At 39.5% G+C, this 14301-nt stretch overlaps 1 protein-coding gene and 23 non-coding genes across 25 annotated transcripts in view; 23 read left to right on the forward strand and 1 right to left on the reverse strand.

Moving 5' to 3' along the window:
- gkup (glucuronokinase with putative uridyl pyrophosphorylase) overlaps positions 1-14301 on the reverse strand; it is a 344724-nt gene that overhangs the window by 14777 nt on the left and 315646 nt on the right. The gene's annotated exons all lie outside the window — the stretch shown is intronic.
- On the forward strand, positions 3348-3420 carry trnav-cac (transfer RNA valine (anticodon CAC)). Its single transcript has one exon. It is a non-coding gene; the product is annotated as a tRNA-Val (tRNA).
- On the forward strand, positions 3554-3628 carry trnai-aau (transfer RNA isoleucine (anticodon AAU)). The gene has a single exon. It is a non-coding gene; the product is annotated as a tRNA-Ile (tRNA).
- trnav-aac (transfer RNA valine (anticodon AAC)) lies at positions 4084-4156 on the forward strand. The gene has a single exon. It is a non-coding gene; the product is annotated as a tRNA-Val (tRNA).
- On the forward strand, positions 4527-4599 carry trnav-uac (transfer RNA valine (anticodon UAC)). Its single transcript has one exon. It is a non-coding gene; the product is annotated as a tRNA-Val (tRNA).
- On the forward strand, positions 4732-4806 carry trnai-aau (transfer RNA isoleucine (anticodon AAU)). The gene has a single exon. It is a non-coding gene; the product is annotated as a tRNA-Ile (tRNA).
- On the forward strand, positions 5263-5335 carry trnav-aac (transfer RNA valine (anticodon AAC)). The gene has a single exon. It is a non-coding gene; the product is annotated as a tRNA-Val (tRNA).
- trnav-uac (transfer RNA valine (anticodon UAC)) lies at positions 5706-5778 on the forward strand. Its single transcript has one exon. It is a non-coding gene; the product is annotated as a tRNA-Val (tRNA).
- trnav-aac (transfer RNA valine (anticodon AAC)) lies at positions 6439-6511 on the forward strand. Its single transcript has one exon. It is a non-coding gene; the product is annotated as a tRNA-Val (tRNA).
- On the forward strand, positions 6882-6954 carry trnav-uac (transfer RNA valine (anticodon UAC)). Its single transcript has one exon. It is a non-coding gene; the product is annotated as a tRNA-Val (tRNA).
- trnav-aac (transfer RNA valine (anticodon AAC)) lies at positions 7621-7693 on the forward strand. The gene has a single exon. It is a non-coding gene; the product is annotated as a tRNA-Val (tRNA).
- On the forward strand, positions 8080-8152 carry trnav-uac (transfer RNA valine (anticodon UAC)). Its single transcript has one exon. It is a non-coding gene; the product is annotated as a tRNA-Val (tRNA).
- trnav-cac (transfer RNA valine (anticodon CAC)) lies at positions 9272-9344 on the forward strand. Its single transcript has one exon. It is a non-coding gene; the product is annotated as a tRNA-Val (tRNA).
- On the forward strand, positions 9474-9548 carry trnai-aau (transfer RNA isoleucine (anticodon AAU)). Its single transcript has one exon. It is a non-coding gene; the product is annotated as a tRNA-Ile (tRNA).
- trnav-cac (transfer RNA valine (anticodon CAC)) lies at positions 10465-10537 on the forward strand. The gene has a single exon. It is a non-coding gene; the product is annotated as a tRNA-Val (tRNA).
- On the forward strand, positions 10667-10741 carry trnai-aau (transfer RNA isoleucine (anticodon AAU)). The gene has a single exon. It is a non-coding gene; the product is annotated as a tRNA-Ile (tRNA).
- On the forward strand, positions 11196-11268 carry trnav-aac (transfer RNA valine (anticodon AAC)). Its single transcript has one exon. It is a non-coding gene; the product is annotated as a tRNA-Val (tRNA).
- Positions 11639-11711, forward strand: trnav-uac (transfer RNA valine (anticodon UAC)). The gene has a single exon. It is a non-coding gene; the product is annotated as a tRNA-Val (tRNA).
- Positions 11846-11920, forward strand: trnai-aau (transfer RNA isoleucine (anticodon AAU)). Its single transcript has one exon. It is a non-coding gene; the product is annotated as a tRNA-Ile (tRNA).
- Positions 12378-12450, forward strand: trnav-aac (transfer RNA valine (anticodon AAC)). Its single transcript has one exon. It is a non-coding gene; the product is annotated as a tRNA-Val (tRNA).
- Positions 12837-12909, forward strand: trnav-cac (transfer RNA valine (anticodon CAC)). Its single transcript has one exon. It is a non-coding gene; the product is annotated as a tRNA-Val (tRNA).
- On the forward strand, positions 13039-13113 carry trnai-aau (transfer RNA isoleucine (anticodon AAU)). The gene has a single exon. It is a non-coding gene; the product is annotated as a tRNA-Ile (tRNA).
- trnav-aac (transfer RNA valine (anticodon AAC)) lies at positions 13570-13642 on the forward strand. Its single transcript has one exon. It is a non-coding gene; the product is annotated as a tRNA-Val (tRNA).
- Positions 14013-14085, forward strand: trnav-uac (transfer RNA valine (anticodon UAC)). Its single transcript has one exon. It is a non-coding gene; the product is annotated as a tRNA-Val (tRNA).

A 14301-nucleotide genomic window follows, 5' to 3' on the forward strand; every position in this document is an offset into this window, starting at 1 on the left:
GTAAGCGAGCTCCTTCCAGCAACTGCCTGCTTACAGCTGAGTTGAGTGTCTTTGCTGCCGTGTTGCAAAACACATTTCGGCATTGCTGTGCCAGTTCTGGGGTTAGTCTTGTTAAGAACTCTTCCTGGTCTTCCGTACACTTTTTATCAACTTGAGACGAAAGGCTTGGCTTTGGTTTCCCCTTGAACGGGCCTTTATTTACAGGACTTGGACACAAGAGATAATGATGTTTCATCCGTCCTCTGCAGCACTCATTCTTACAGAGAAAAGTTGCTTTGCATTAGCCTTCTTCGTGAACTTCAAGACAGTCTTTGCAACTTCCAGTTTTTTGAACTGCTTCTTTCTTTTCTTCCAAGCTGAAAACTCTGAATTTCTTGCATCTGTACAATCTCCGCTTATGCCCACTCTCTCCACAAACAATACAAGCTCCTTGTGGGCTTGTGGTTTTGGTGGCTTTAGTTCTGGCATGCTTTAGCTGTACTTTTACATCTTTCCTTTGAGGTTCTTCATCTCTCAACTGTTCCAACTCTTCATAGATTCCCTCCTTACTCTTCAAAAATGAAAGCAGCATGTCAAAGCGGTCCTTTGAGGGTTCCGCGCCTCTCTTCTCGGCCACAAACATGAGCCACTCCTTCTTTAACATCTCAGGTAGCTTGGTTTCGAGGGACTTGGTCATCAATGGATTTTTAAGTGCACCTATATCACCCAGCTCAATTGTTGATGACCTTTAATTGAAGGCAATGCTTGGAGTTCTTCAACAATTTCCAAAGCTATAGCAGTTTTATTTCCAAATCGGTTCTCCAGTGTTCTGAAAATCTCTTCTGAAGATCCGCAGGTTGACAAACGAAGATCCTTTGCAATTTTTTCTTCTAAGCTATCTAGTAGCTGAAATTTGCGAACCTCCTTTGAACCAGTAGGCTCTCCCTGTGCTTGGAGTGCTTCCCAGTCCTTTTTCCAACTGTGAAAGTGTCTTTTACAGCCATCAAACCTTGGAAGGGCAGTTGGTTTCAACTTTATTGCTGGTACTTGATGGATCACTTCTTGTTCAGATCACTTCTTGTTCAGCTTTAGATTGAATTAAACCAGCCTTTCGTGCGGCTAGTTTAGCTGAGCCAATTTCTAATTCCTTTATTCGGTGCTGAAGGTCTGGCTTCTCCTGCTCCGGTGCCCACTGATTCAACTGATTGTAGGCCTCTTTGGCTGCTTTAACTCTCATTTCTACTTGAAGTTGTAAGCTTCCAAGCTTATATCAGGAGCTGCAGCAGAAGTCGCATTGCATTCACCCTCAGCCAATTCAAGGTTCAGTGACAGCTCAGGATGCCCGAAATTAGTCCAAATTACATTCCGAATAACATTTTGCACTTCCTCCAGCTTTTCTTCACACTCCTCTGCTGTATTTTTAATGTCCTCGCGTTGTTCCTCTCTCATTGTCCCGCCATCTTTGTCCCAGGTTTCAGCCAGTGCTAATTCAAGATCGTCATTTGCATCAATTACTTTGTCTGCCTCTGCTGAAATTTTCCCAAAGGCATCTTTCAATTCATCAATTGACATATTTTTGCATGCCCTCATAATCTTGTTAGCTAGTCGAGAAAATGTCCTCTTGGCAATTGTTCTGTTGGACTTGAGGTGTTGCAGGGCTTTGGCTTCCGTCATTTTGGAGCTGGAGCGCAGGCTTTGGAGCTGGAGCGCAGGCTTTTGGAGCTGGAGCGCAGGCTTTTGGAGCTGGAGCACAGGCTTTTTAGCTGGAGCACAGGCTTTTTAGCTGGAGCACAGGCCCTCGATCTGGAGCTTTGGATCCTTTGCAGCCAATCTTAGCCGGTAGCAGTCTCTGTAGCTTTTTACTGCATCCGGTTTTTACTGTCAAGTGTTTCTACTTTTTTGTGTAATTTTCCCACACTTGAAAAGGGCTGAGTGTCCAACGTTGAAGATCGATTTACTCAGACTGCCACTTGAGATCAATTTCCAAACTTTAATTAATTTCCATTTGATCTGGCAGCAATCAATAGGTAAAAACCTTAAACACACACAATAACAGTAATAAATATTTACAAATTCAACATACACATTAAGTACAAACATTTATGTAGTTTAAAGTGCCTCAGTTAATTAGCAACATTACTCATTTACTTTAATAACATTCTTATTTAAGTTAATGTATTATTTCCAAATTTATTCAAGAATTACTTTAAAATCTCATTATTTAGCAAAAATTCACATTCATAAAGAACTTCCCAGTGTAAATTTACAAAAGTTACAAAGCACACCGACGAAATAAACATCTAATCCTTAATGCTGAAAATTCCCACTGATACCTGAAGTACACACAAACATTTGCGAAGCGCACACTCCGGTCCCACAACACACCAAACAAACAAGGAAACAAATGATCGCGCTATTTTAGCGCCCAGATAAAGTCTCTTCTTACCGGCTGCCTCTTCAACAAATTAATATGGACCACTCAATTGCACACAGGTACGAAACAAGCTTTATGCACGGACTGACAAGGCTTGTGTCTCGCCGGTGCTTTTTCCTGAATGAAGTGCGTGCGTCGCCATTAAATAAATGACGCACCCCGCTCAGCTGTTCAATCCATATCACGTGACCAGTCAGATGCTTTGCGCAACATCCTTGATGAGCATCACAAGCAAATGGTATTAGGACCGTCAGTCAAGACCCAAGTCATCAAATTGTTGTTTGGAGATTCTAATTCCTTGGGTACCTGAACCCATTTAATAGGTCACTCATTCATGTTGTAAACAAACTTGTTAGTGTACAGGTTGACATACATTTTGTAGCGTCAGCAATTCTGGGCCTTCAGACATAGTTTGGCCCTACTTTTCTATAAGGCCTCCAACAAATTGTGTTATTCTTTCTCTCCAGACACATAGGTTTCTGTAGTGTAGTGGTTATCACATTCGCCTAACACGTGAAAGGTCCCCAGCTCAGAACTGGGCAGAAACATTACTCTTTAGTGCAAAACAATAAAAGACCTTGTGGTGATATGACAATTTACATAATGCTACCAGATTCCTTTGCTCAAAACGTGACTACTAAAAATCCTGTGACGACAAGCGGTCAGCTAACAATGACGCAAAACAAATGTTCGTCAATAGTATTGTACGTGAACAGTATTGTACATCTATTCTAAGATGATAATACTCGTGATTATGCAACTAAATCATCATGTAAAGGCTAGAACACATGGTTCACATTCAAAAGAAGAGTAATTTGAACCTCATGATAAAATGGTAAACAGGTTAAGTCAGCACAAATTTCACACAATGTTTCTCCCTGATTTTCTATAAACTATCCCTAAAGTTCCATGAGCAAATCTGGTAGCCATTAAGGTTTCTGTAGTGTAGTGGTTATCACGTTCGTCTCACACACGAAAGGACCCCAGCTCGTACCTGGGCAGAAACAGGATTTTCCCTTCTTAAATTGAAGACGTCAGAAGATTCGACTTTTTTCTAACACCGCTCCTGTTCTAAAAAAAAAAAAGTTCCTGATCATGTCTAACAAAACCGTTGTACCAACAAGCAGTAAGTCTTTCAGAGGCCAGTTAGCTCAGCTGGTTTAGAGCGTGGTGCTAATAACGCCAAGGTCGTGGGTTCAATCCCCATACTGGCCAAAGACTGTTTTTATGACAGCTGTGAAATGCAACAGTTGAGTTTCAAGTCTGTCTTCATGCTGTCTACAGAAATCAGTGCTTGCTTAAAGACATTCACAATGGTTCAAGAGATTAAAAAACTAAGCCTGTTTTGTCTTTTGACAACAAACAAAAGAAGAAATTTCCAAGAGGATCAAATTATTATAGGACTTCCTTGATGAGCATCACAAGCAGATGGTATTAGGACCGTCAGTCAAGACCCAAGTCATCAAATTGTTGTTTGGAGATTCTAATTCCTTGTGTACCTGAACCCATTTAATAGGTCACTCATTCATGTTGTAAACAAACTTGTTAGTGTACAGGTTGACATACATTTTGTAGCGTCAGCAATTCTGGGCCTTCAGACATAGTTTGGCCCTACTTTTCTATAAGGCCTCCAACAAATTGTGTTTTTTTTTTTCTCTCCAGACACGTAGGTTTCTGTAGTGTAGTGGTTATCACATTCGCCTAACACGCGAAAGGTCCCCAGCTCAAAACTGGGCAGAAACATTACTCTTTAGTGCAAAACAATAAAAGACCTTTTAGTGACATGACAATTTACATAATGCTACCAGATTCCTTTGCTCAAAACGTGACTACTAAAAATCCTGTGACGACAAGCGGTCAGCTAACAATGACGCAAAACAAATGTACGTGAATAGTATTGTCCATCTATTCTAAGATGATAATACTCGTGATTATGCAACTAAATCATCATGTAAAGGCTAGAACACATGGTTCACATTCAAAAGAAGAGTAATTTGAACCTCATGATAAAATGGTAAACAGGTTAAATCAGCACAAATTTCACACAATGTTTCTCCCTGATTTTCTATAAACTATCCCTAAAGTTCCATGAGCAAATCTGGTAGCCATTAAGGTTTCTGTAGTGTAGTGGTTATCACGTTCGTCTTACACACGAAAGGACCCCAGCTCGAACCTGGGCAGAAACAGGATTTTCCCTTCTTAAATTGAAGACGTCAGAAGATTCGACTTTTTTCTAACACCGCTCCTGTTCTAAAAAATAAAAGTTCCTGATCATGTCTAACAAAACCGTTGTACCAACAAGCAGTAAGTCTTTCAGAGGCCAGTTAGCTCAGCTGGTTTAGAGCGTGGTGCTAATAACGCCAAGGTCGTGGGTTCAATCCCCATACTGGCCAAAGACTGTTTTAATGACAGCTGTGAAATGCCACAGTTGAGTTCCAAGTCTGTCTTCATGCTTTCTACAGAATTCAGTGCTTGCTTAAAGACATTCACAATGGTTCAAGAGATTAAAAAACTAAGCCTGTTGTGTCATTTGACAACAACACACAAAAGAAGAAATTTCCAAGTGGATCAAATCATTATAGGACTTCCTTGATGAGCATCACAAGCAGATGGTATTAGGACCGTCAGTCAAGACCCAAGTCATCAAATTGTTGTTTGGATATTCTAATTCCTTGGGTACCTGAACCCATTTAATAGGTCACTCATTCATGTTGTAAACAAACTTATTAGTGTAAAGGTTGACATACATTTTGTAGCGTCAGCAATTCTGGGCCTTCAGACATAGTTTGGCCCTACTTTTCTATAAGGCCTCCAACAAATTGTGTTATTTTTTCTCTCCAGACATGTAGGTTTCTGTAGTGTAGTGGTTATCACATTCGCCTAACACGCGAAAGGTCCCCAGCTCAAAACTGGGCAGAAACATTACTCTTTAGTGCAAAACAATAAAAGACCTAGTGGTGATATGACAATTTACATAATGCTACCAGATTCCTTTGCTCAAAACGTGACTACTAAAAATCCTGTGACGACAAGCGGTCAGCTAACAATGACGCAAAACAAATGTACGTGAATAGTATTGTCCATCTATTCTAAGATGATAATACTCGTGATTATGCAACTAAATCATCATGTAAAGGCTAGAACACATGGTTCACATTCAAAAGAAGAGTAATTTGAACCTCATGATAAAATGGTAAACAGGTTAAATCAGCACAAATTTCACACAATGTTTCTCCCTGATTTTCTATAAACTATCCCTAAAGTTCCATGAGCAAATCTGGTACCCATTAAGGTTTCTGTAGTGTAGTGGTTATCACGTTCGTCTTACACACGAAAGGACCCCAGCTCGAACCTGGGCAGAAACAGGATTTTCCCTTCTTAAATTGAAGACGTCAGAAGATTCGACTTTTTTCTAACACCGCTCCTGTTCTAAAAAAAGTTCCTGATCATGTGTCTACCAAAACCGTTGTACCAACAAAAAGTGAAACTTTCTGAGGCCAGTTAGCTCAGCTGGTTTAGAGCGTGGTGCTAATAACGCCAAGGTCGTGGGTTCACTCCCCATACTGGCCAAAGACTGTTTCTTATGACAGCTATGAAATGCCACAGTTCAGTTTCAAGTCTGTCTTCATGCTGTCTACAGAAATCAGTGCTTGCTTAAAGACATTCACAATGGTTCAAGAGATTAAAAAACTAAGCCTGTTGTGTCTTTTGACAACAAACAAAAGAAGAAATTTCCAAGAGGATCAAATTATTATAGGACTTCCTTGATGAGCATCACAAGCAAATGGTATTAGGACCGTCAGTCAAGACCCAAGTCATCAAATTGTTGTTTGGAGATTCTAATTCCTTGTGTACCTGAACCCATTTAATAGGTCACTCATTCATGTTGTAAACAAACTTGTTAGTGTACAGGTTGACATACATTTTGTAGCGTCAGCAATTCTGGGCCTTCAGACATAGTTTGGCCCTACTTTTCTATAAGGCCTCCAACAAATTGTGTTTTTTTTTTCTCTCCAGCCACGTAGGTTTCTGTAGTGTAGTGGTTATCACATTCGCCTAACACGCGAAAGGTCCCCAGCTCAAAACTGGGCAGAAACATTACTCTTTAGTGCAAAACAATAAAAGACCTTGTAGTGACATGACAATTTACATAATGCTACCAGATTCCTTTGCTCAAAACGTGACTACTAAAAATCCTGTGACGACAAGCGGTCAGCTAACAATGACGCAAAACAAATGTACGTCAATAGTATTGTCCATCTATTCTAAGATGATAATACTTGATATTATGCAACTAAATCATCATGTAAAGGCTAGAACACATGGTTCACATTCAAAAGAAGAGTAATTTGAACCTCATGATAAAATGGTAAACAGGTTAAATCAGCACAAATTTCACACAATGTTTCTCCCTGATTTTCTATAAACTATCCCTAAAGTTCCATGAGCAAATCTGGTAGCCATTAAGATTTCTGTAGTGTAGTGGTTATCACGTTCGTCTTACACACGAAAGGACCCCAGCTCGAACCTGGGCAGAAACAGGATTTTCCCTTCTTAAATTGAAGACGTCAGAAGATTCGACTTTTTTCTAACACCGCTCCTGTTCTAAAAAAAAAAAAAGTTCCTGATCATGTCTAACAAAACCGTTGTACCAACAAGCATTAAGTCTTTCAGAGGCCAGTTAGCTCAGCTGGTTTAGAGTGTGGTGCTAATAATGCCAAGGTCGTGGGTTCAATCCCCATACTGGCCAAAGACTGTTTCTTATGACAGCTATGAAATGCCACAGTTGAGTTTCAAGTCTGTCTTCATGCTGTCTACAGAATTCAGTGCTTGCTTAAAGACATTCACAATGGTTCAAGAGATTAAAAAACTAAGCCTGTTTTGTCTTTTGACAACAACACACAAAAGAAGAAATTTCCAAGTGGATCAAATTATTATAGGACTTCCTTGATGAGCATCACCAGCAAATGGTATTAGGACCGTCAGTCAAGACCCAAGTCATCAAATTGTTGTTTGGAGATTCTAATTCCTTGGGTACCTGAACCCATTTAATAGGTCACTCATTCATGTTGTAAACAAACTTGTTAGTGTACAGGTTGACATACATTTTGTAGCGTCAGCAATTCTGGGCCTTCAGACATAGTTTGGCCCTACTTTTCTATAAGGCCTCCAACAAATTGTGGTTTTTTTTCTCTCCAGACATGTAGGTTTCTGTAGTGTAGTGGTTATCACATTCGCCTAACATGCGAAAGGTCCCCAGCTCAAAACTGGGCAGAAACATTACTCTTTAGTGCAAAACAATAAAAGACCTTGTGGTGATATGACAATTTACATAATGCTACCAGATTCCTTTGCTCAAAACGTGACTACTAAAAATCCTGTGACGACAAGCGGTCAGCTAACAATGACGCAAAACAAATGTACGTCAATAGTATTGTACGTGAATAGTATTGTCCATCTATTCTAAGATGATAATACTCGTGATTATGCAACTAAATCATCATGTAAAGGCTAGAACACATGGTTCACATTCAAAAGAAGAGTAATTTGAACCACATGATAAAATGGTAAACAGGTTAAGTCAGCACAAATTTCACACAATGTTTCTCCCTGATTTTCTATAAACTATCCCTAAAGTTCCATGAGCAAATGTGGTAGCCATTAAGGTTTCTGTAGTGTAGTGGTTATCACGTTCGTCTTACACACGAAAGGACCCCAGCTCGAACCTGGGCAGAAACAGGATTTTCCCTTCTTAAATTGAAGACGTCAGAAGATTCGACTTTTTTCTAACACCGCTCCTGTTCTAAAAAAAAAAAGTTCCTGATCATGTCTAACAAAACCGTTGTACCAACAAGCAGTAAGTCTTTCAGAGGCCAGTTAGCTCAGCTGGTTTAGAGCGTGGTGCTAATAACACCAAGGTCGTGGGTTCAATCCCCATACTGGCCAAAGACAGTTTTTATGACAGCTGTGAAATGCCACAGTTGAGTTTCAAGTCTGTCTTCATGCTGTCTACAGAAATCAGTGCTTGCTTAAAGACATTCACAATGGTTCAAGAGATTAAAAAACTAAGCCTGTTGTGTCTTTTGACAACAAACAAAAGAAGAAATTTCCAAGAGGATCAAATTATTATAGGACTTCCTTGATGAGCATCACAAGCAGATGGTATTAGGACCGTCAGTCAAGACCCAAGTCATCAAATTGTTGTTTGGAGATTCTAATTCCTTGTGTACCTGAACCCATTTAATAGGTCACTCATTCATGTTGTAAACAAACTTGTTAGTGTACAGGTTGACATACATTTTGTAGCGTCAGCAATTCTGGGCCTTCAGACATAGTTTGGCCCTACTTTTCTATAAGGCCTCCAACAAATTGTGTTATTTTTTCTCTCCAGACACATAGGTTTCTGTAGTGTAGTGGTTATCACATTCGCCTAACACGCAAAAGGTCCCCAGCTCAAAACTGGGCAGAAACATTACTCTTTAGTGCAAAACAATAAAAGACCTTGTGGTGATATGACAATTTACATAATGCTACCAGATTCCTTTGCTCAAAACGTGACTACTAAAAATCCTGTGACGACAAGCGGTCAGCTAACAATGACGCAAAACAAATGTACGTCAATAGTATTGTACGTGAATAGTATTGTCCATCTATTCTAAGATGATAATACTCGTGATTATGCAACTAAATCATCATGTAAAGGCTAGAACACATGGGTCACATTCAAAAGAAAAGTCATTTGAACCTCATGATAAAATGGTAAACAGGTTAAATCAGCACAAATTTCACACAATGTTTCTCCCTGATTTTCTATAAACTATCCCTAAAGTTCCATGAGCAAATGTGGTAGCCATTAAGGTTTCTGTAGTGTAGTGGTTATCACGTTCGTCTCACACACGAAAGGACCCCAGCTCGAACCTGGGCAGAAACAGGATTTTCCCTTCTTAAATTGAAGACGTCAGAAGATTCGACTTTTTTCTAACACTGCTCCTGTTCTAAAAAAAATTTCCTGATCATGTCTAACAAAACCGTTGTACCAACAAGCAGTAAGTCTTTCAGAGGCCAGTTAGCTCAGCTGGTTTAGAGCGTGGTGCTAATAACGCCAAGGTCGTGGGTTCAATCCCCATACTGGCCAAAGACTGTTTCTTATGACAGCTGTGAAATGCCACAGTTGAGTTCCAAGTCTGTCTTCATGCTGTCTACAGAATTCAGTGCTTGCTTAAAGACATTCACAATGGTTCAAGAGATTAAAAAACTAAGCCTGTTGTGTCTTTTGACAACAACACACAAAAGAAGAGATTTCCAAGTGGATCAAATCATTATAGGACTTCCTTGATGAGCATCACAAGCAAATGGTATTAGGACCGTCAGTCAAGACCCAAGTCATCAAATTGTTGTTTGGAGATTCTAATTCCTTGGGTACCTGAACCCATTTAATAGGTCACTCATTCATGTTGTAAACAAACTTATTAGTGTAAAAGTTGACATACATTTTGTAGCGTCAGCAATTCTGGGCCTTCAGACATAGTTTGGCCCTACTTTTCTATAAGGCCTCCAACAAATTGTGTTATTTTTTCTCTCCAGAGACGTAGGTTTCTGTAGTGTAGTGGTTATCACATTCGCCTAACACGCAAAAGGTCCCCAGCTCAAAACTGGGCAGAAACATTACTCTTTAGTGCAAAACAATAAAATACCTTGTGGTGATATGACAATTTACATAATGCTACCAGATTCCTTTGCTCAAAACGTGACTACTAAAATTCCTGTGACGACAAGCGGTCAGCTAACAATGACGCAAAACAAATGTACGTCAATAGTATTGTACGTGAATAGTATTGTCCATCTATTCTAAGATGATAATACTCGTGATTATGCAACTAAATCATCATGTAAAGGCTAGAACACATGGGTCACATTCAAAAGAAAAGTCATTTGAACCTCATGATAAAATGGTAAACAGGTTAAATCAGCACAAATTTCACACAATGTTTCTCCCTGATTTTCTATAAACTATCCCTAAAGTTCCATGAGCAAATGTGGTAGCCATTAAGGTTTCTGTAGTGTAGTGGTTATCACGTTCGTCTCACACACGAAAGGACCCCAGCTCGAACCTGGGCAGAAACAGGATTTTCCCTTCTTAAATTGAAGACGTCAGAAGATTCGACTTTTTTCTAACACTGCTCCTGTTCTAAAAAAAATTTCCTGATCATGTCTAACAAAACCGTTGTACCAACAAGCAGTAAGTCTTTCAGAGGCCAGTTAGCTCAGCTGGTTTAGAGCGTGGTGCTAATAACGCCAAGGTCGTGGGTTCAATCCCCATACTGGCCAAAGACTGTTTTTATGACAGCTGTGAAATGCCACAGTTGAGTTCCAAGTCTGTCTTCATGCTGTCTACAGAATTCAGTGCTTGCTTAAAGACATTCACAATGGTTCAAGAGATTAAAAAACTAAGCCTGTTGTGTCTTTTGACAACAAACAAAAGAAGAAATTTCCAAGTGGATCAAATCATTATAGGACTTCCTTGATGAGCATCACAAGCAAATGGTATTAGGACCGTCAGTCAAGACCCAAGTCATCAAATTGTTGTTTGGAGATTCTAATTCCTTGGGTACCTGAACCCATTTAATAGGTCACTCATTCATGTTGTAAACAAACTTGTTAGTGTACAGGTTGACATACATTTTGTAGCGTCAGCAATTCTGGGCCTTCAGACATAGTTTGGCCCTACTTTTCTATAAGGCCTCCAACAAATTGTGGTTTTTTTTTCTCTCCAGACACATAGGTTTCTGTAGTGTAGTGGTTATCACATTCGCCTAACACGCGAAAGGTCCCCAGCTCAAAACTGGGCAGAAACATTACTCTTTAGTGCAAAACAATAAAAGACCTTGTAGTGACATGACAATTTACATAATGCTACCAGATTCCTTTGCTCAAAACGTGACTACTAAAAATCCTGTGACGACAAGCGGTCAGCTAACAATGACGCAAAACAAATGTACGTGAATAGTATTGTCCATCTATTCTAAGATGATAATACTCGTGATTATGCAACTATATCATCATGTAAAGGCTAGAACACATGGTTCACATTCAAAAGAAGAGTAATTTGAACCTCATGATAAAATGGTAAACAGGTTAAGTCAGCACAAATTTCACACAATGTTTCTCCCTGATTTTCTATAAACTATCCCTAAAGTTCCATGAGCAAATCTGGTAGCCATTAAGGTTTCTGTAGTGTAGTGGTTATCACGTTCGTCTTACACACGAAAGGACCCCAGCTCGAACCTGGGCAGAAACAGGATTTTCCCTTCTTAAATTGAAGACGTCAGAAGATTCAACTTTTTTCTAACACCGCTCCTGTTCTAAAAAAAAAAAGTTCCTGATCATGTGTCTACCAAAACCGTTGTACCAACAAAAAGTGAAATTTTCTGAGGCCAGTTAGCTCAGCTGGTTTAGAGCGTGGTGCTAATAACGCCAAGGTCGTGGGTTCAATCCCCATACTGGCCAAAGACTGTTTCTTATGACAGCTATGAAATGCCACAGTTGAGTTCCAAGTCTGTCTTCATGCTGTCTACAGAATTCAGTGCTTGCTTAAAGACATTCACAATGGTTCAAGAGATTAAAAAACTAAGCCTGTTTTGTCTTTTGACAACAACACACAAAAGAAGAAATTTCCAAGTGGATCAAATCATTATAGGACTTCCTTGATGAGCATCACAAGCAGATGGTATTAGGACCGTCAGTCAAGACCCAAGTCATCAAATTGTTGTTTGGAGATTCTAATTCCTTGGGTACCTGAACCCATTTAATAGGTCACTCATTTATGTTGTAAACAAACTTATTAGTGTAAAGGTTGACATACATTTTGTAGCGTCAGCAATTCTGGGCCTTCAGACATAGTTTGGCCCTACTTTTCTATAAGGCCTCCAACAAATTGTGTTATTTTTTCTCTCCAGACATGTAGGTTTCTGTAGTGTAGTGGTTATCACATTCGCCTAACACGCGAAAGGCTCCCAGTTCAAAACTGGGCAGAAACATTACTCTTTAGTGCAAAACAATAAAAGACCTTGTAGTGACATGACAATTTACATAATGCTACCAGATTCCTTTGCTCAAAACGTGACTACTAAAAATCCTGTGACGACAAGCGGTCAGCTAACAATGACGCAAAACAAATGTACGTGAATAGTATTGTACGTGAATAGTATTGTCCATCTATTCTAAGATGATAATACTCGTGATTATGCAACTAAATCATCATGTAAAGGCTAGAACACATGGTTCACATTCAAAAGAAGAGTAATTTGAACCTCATGATAAAATGGTAAACAGGTTAAATCAGCACAAATTTCACACAATGTTTCTCCCTGATTTTCTATAAACTATCCCTAAAGTTCCATGAGCAAATGTGGTAGCCTTTAAGGTTTCTGTAGTGTAGTGGTTGTCACGTTCGTCTCACACACGAAAGGACCCCAGCTCGAACCTGGGCAGAAACAGGATTTTCCCTTCTTAAATTGAAGACGTCAGAAGATTCGACTTTTTTCTAACACTGCTCCTGTTCTAAAAAAAAGTTCCTGATCATGTCTAAAAAAACCGTTGTACCAAAAAGCAGTAAGTCTTTCAGAGGCCAGTTAGCTCAGTTGGTTTAGAGCGTGGTGCTAATAACGCCAAGGTCGTGGGTTCAATCCCCATACTGGCCAAAGACTGTTTTTATGACAGCTGTGAAATGCCACAGTTGAGTTCCAAGTCTGTCTTCATGCTGTCTACAGAATTCAGTGCTTGCTTAAAGACATTCACAATGGTTCAAGAGATTAAAAAACTAAGCCTGTTGTGTCTTTTGACAACAACACACAAAAGAAGAAATTTCCAAGTGGATCAAATCATTATAGGACTTCCTTGATGAGCATCACAAGCAAATGGTATTAGGACCGTCAGTCAAGACCCAAGTCATCAAATTGTTGTTTGGAGATTCTAATTCCTTGGGTACCTGAACCCATTTAATAGGTCACTCATTCATGTTGTAAACAAACTTATTAGTGTACAGGTTGACATACATATTGTAGCGTCAGCAATTCTGGGCCTTCAGACATAGTTTGGCCCTACTTTTCTATAAGGCCTCCAACAAATTGTGTTATTTTTTCTCTCCAGACACGTAGGTTTCTGTAGTGTAGTGGTTATCACATTCGCCTAACACGCGAAAGGTCCCCAGCTCAAAACTGGGCAGAAACATTACTCTTTAGTGCAAAACAATAAAAGACCTTGTGGTGATATGACAATTTACATAATGCTACCAGATTCCTTTGCTCAAAACGTGACTACTAAAAATCCTGTGACGACAAGCGGTCAGCTAACAATGACGCAAAACAAATGTACGTGAATAGTATTGTCCATCTATTCTAAGATGATAATACTCGTGATTATGCAACTAAATCATCATGTAAAGGCTAGAACACATGGTTCACATTCAAAAGAAGAGTAATTTGAACCTCATGATAAAATGGTAAACAGGTTAAATCAGCACAAATTTCACACAATGTTTCTCCCTGATTTTCTATAAACTATCCCTAAAGTTCCATGAGCAAATCTGATACCCATTAAGATTTCTGTAGTGTAGTGGTTATCACGTTCGTCTTACACACAAAAGGACCCCAGCTCGAACCTGGGCAGAAACAGGATTTTCCCTTCTTAAATTGAAGACGTCAGAAGATTAGACTTTTTTCTAACACTGCTCCTGTTCTAAAAAAACTTCCTGATCATGTGTCTACCAAAACCGTTGTACCAACAAAAAGTGAAACTTTCTGGGGTCAGTTAGCTCAGCTGGTTTAGAGCGTGGTGCTAATAACGCCAAGGTCGTGGGTTCAATCCCCATACTGGCCAAAGACTGTTTT

Source organism: Oryzias latipes, chromosome 13 (assembly GCF_053564925.1).
Source record: "Oryzias latipes strain Hd-rR chromosome 13, Olatipes_Hd-rR_3.1".
Lineage (NCBI taxonomy): Eukaryota > Metazoa > Chordata > Actinopteri > Beloniformes > Adrianichthyidae > Oryzias > Oryzias latipes.